The sequence below is a fragment of the Monodon monoceros genome, unplaced genomic scaffold (genome assembly GCF_005190385.1).
Source record: "Monodon monoceros isolate NGI ecotype Baffin Bay Population unplaced genomic scaffold, NGI_Narwhal_1 Super_Scaffold_22, whole genome shotgun sequence".
Taxonomy (NCBI): Eukaryota; Metazoa; Chordata; class Mammalia; order Artiodactyla; family Monodontidae; genus Monodon; species Monodon monoceros.
The window spans coordinates 9339659-9342684 of NW_021703779.1; the positions used below are offsets into that span (position 1 = coordinate 9339659).

Below are 3026 nucleotides of genomic sequence, written 5' to 3' on the forward strand. Positions count from 1 at the left end.
ATAGGTAGATAGATGATAGGTAGGTAGGTAGATAGGTAGGTAGATAGGTAGATAGGTAGGTAGATAGGTAGGTAGGTAGATAGGTAGATAGATAGATAGGTAGATAGTGGGGTTCACACTACACTAGATAGATAGATAGATAGAAAGAAAGAAAGAAAGAAAGAAAGGGTTTCCGGGTCAGCAAACTTTTTATATATAGGACCAGTTAATAAAGATCTTCATATTTTAGGGCTTTATGATCTATTACAACTGCTCAACTCTTCCATGTGATGCACAAGCACCTACACACACTACGCTAACGTGTGGCTGTGTTCTAATAAACCTTTATTTACAAAAAAGGGGGGAGGTCAGGTTTATCCGAGGCCCATACTTTGTTGACCTGGGGTTTTGACCCCTGTGTGCCACGTGGAGAATTGTAAGTCCTGTCGTATGGGTGGGCATTTAGCCTCAGAAAGACTCGGTGTCTCACCCGGCTTCAAGTTCCTGCTGGCCCTTAGGTGGGAACCTCAGGGGTGTCTAACCCCAGAGAGCATGTTTTCCTTACAGATGAACAAGACGTTATGAGTTCTCTGTCGTGCAACCAGGAGACGGTGGTGTAAAAGGACAGGAGACCAGGACGTGTACGTTTGAGGTCCTCACCTCCTCGCCTGCATCCTGCTGTGGTTGGCAGAGCTGAGACCGCAGCGTCTGGGACTGTTCATGTGGTGGCCTGAGAGGAACAAACCAGGGCCCCTTCTGCAGGTGCGCAGACTCCGCAGGACGTCCGCTCGGATAAGAAACATCCTGACACCCTTCCCGGGAGAACCATAGGGTGACAAGGAGGCTCCCGGGGACCATGGACCAGCACGAGGAAGAGAGCTGCCAGAGGGTCAGAGATTCCTGTCCCCCTTCATCGCAGTTGCAGGAGAGGTGATGATTATGGCGTGAAGCCACAAGACGATTTGTGGGTCCTGGTGGCCTGTGGCTCAGATCACTGTGTGAAGATGGGGGCACGTGGTCCCAGTGGAAGACCCTGCTTATTCAAACAGCTCACTATTATATCGTGTATAAGAGTGTCCTGGGCGGCTGTAACACAGGACCACAAACTGGGAGTCTGAAAAGAACAGAAATTCATCCAGCCCCAGGTCCTGGAGACCAGATGTCTGAGGTCAAGGTGTCCCAGAGCTGCGCTCTCTTCAGAGGCTCCAGGGGAGGATCCTTCCCACCTCTTCCAGCTTCTGGGGGCTCCAGGCGTCCCTGGGCTTGTGGCCGCATCCCTCCCATCGCTGCCTGTGTCTTCATGTGGCTTCTCCTCTGTGTCTGTGTCTCTCCTATTCTGTGTCTTATAAGGACACTGTCATTGGATGTAGGGCCACCCTCATCCAGGCGGACCTCATCTCAGACCCTTCACTTCCATCCGGATAATCAAGAATGATCTCTTCATCTCAAGACCCTTCATTAGTTACATCTGTCAAGAGCCTTTTGCCGACAAAGTCATATCCACAGGTAACAGGGTTTAGGACGTGGTCATATCTTTTTGGTAGAAAATATTCAATCCACTGCATGGTACATGAACTGGATACTTGGAAACTCAGGAAACATCCATTCCTTTTCTGGTGAACTGGAAAGCCGCGGAGGTCACGGCTTCTTCTATATGTACCCAAGGCCGCTTTCCTGGGTGAGTGACCCATGTCACCCATGGGACCCTGGGCTCATAAGGACGCCTATTGGCTTAATGCCCTATGACCGCCATCTTGAAATTCTTAACGAAGCGTGAACAAGGACCCACATTTTCATTTTGCCCTGGAACTGCAAATGCGATAGCCCTCTTTGCTCACATTCCTTCCAACCTCAAGAAAGAGGAGCAAGTCTGCACCCAATAAGGACACCCCCACCCCCAGCACACCATCCAGCCACTGATGTGTTCAAACCTACCTTTCGTGGGTGGTGAAGACCTCTCCCCAAGATCCAGTAAGGCTAGTGGGTTTTGGCTGCACGCTGGGGGAGCCTCTGAAAACCACTAATGCTCAGCTCCACCATCAACAGAATCCCCAAGTTCGTTCCTCTGGGCAACGGCATTTCTTAGACCTCCTCAAGCCATCCTCTTGTTCAGGCAAGTTTGAGACCCTCTGGGCCAGGCAAATGCAGATTGAAGCTTCCAGCCCTGAGTGCCAGCCCCTCCCAGAACTGCTCAGATGTTCTTCTAAGCCCTACAGCCCCGACTGATGTGTTTCAGAACTAGAATTACTTTGTATGTTCAAACCAAGACGGAGACAAGCCTTGTCTAATATTCCCGGACAGCCAGGGTGATGTACTGCAAAGCAGGATCTTGACTTCCAGGAGGATCCCGACCTTGGAGCGTTTGCACATCACTAGAGAGCCCTTTGCGGCTTGAGGTCATGGTACACAAGCGCCAGCTACTCTTAGCGGCGTCACAAAGTCGGCTCCCAAGCACAGACTCGGGATGGGTCCTGGCCAGTCCGACACCCTCTGTCACTCTGAGAACAAGCTTGCTGGCCCCTGAGAGATGCTGCAGTCCCTGGGCGAAGATAGGCTCTGAGAGCAATTTGGACTGTGTAGGACCCTGGCCTCACAGGGCCCCTCCTCTTTGCATGACCGGCCTTATGTCGCTCGTCCACCAGGGGAGAGAGAGGACACAGTTCTGGAGAAGTTACCGTGTTCCCTCGACACCCGATTGGGGAACATTCCTCAGAGCTCAGAGACACTTCCCAGCAGCTGGAGAAGTCTCATGGACCACTGGGTGAGTAAGGCCACGTCCATGGCATGGCGGGCACTGGGGATCCTGGGTTTACACCTGTCGCTGTCGTTCGGGGAGCCCGGGAAGGGGGCTGTGTGCATACACACAGGGATGGATGACCTTCCATCCCTGGGCAAGTCTTGATTCAGTAATTGGACCCATGGTGCATGTATTTCTCAGTTCCCTCCACGTAGCATCAATGAGTTTTGTTCGACAGTGGGAACGACCACCTCATCCATCCATCCATCCATCCATCCATCCATCCATCCATCCATCCATCCATCCATCC

General features: G+C 51.9%; 1 long non-coding RNA gene across 1 annotated transcript in view; it reads left to right on the forward strand.

The window, feature by feature from the left end:
* The window catches only part of LOC114905983, a 141882-nt gene that overhangs the window by 1649 nt on the left and 137207 nt on the right, over positions 1-3026 (forward strand). Inside the window, exon 2 of the long non-coding RNA XR_003796346.1 lies at positions 547-2740. This is a non-coding gene — a long non-coding RNA (uncharacterized LOC114905983). The remainder of the gene's footprint in view (positions 1-546; positions 2741-3026) is intronic.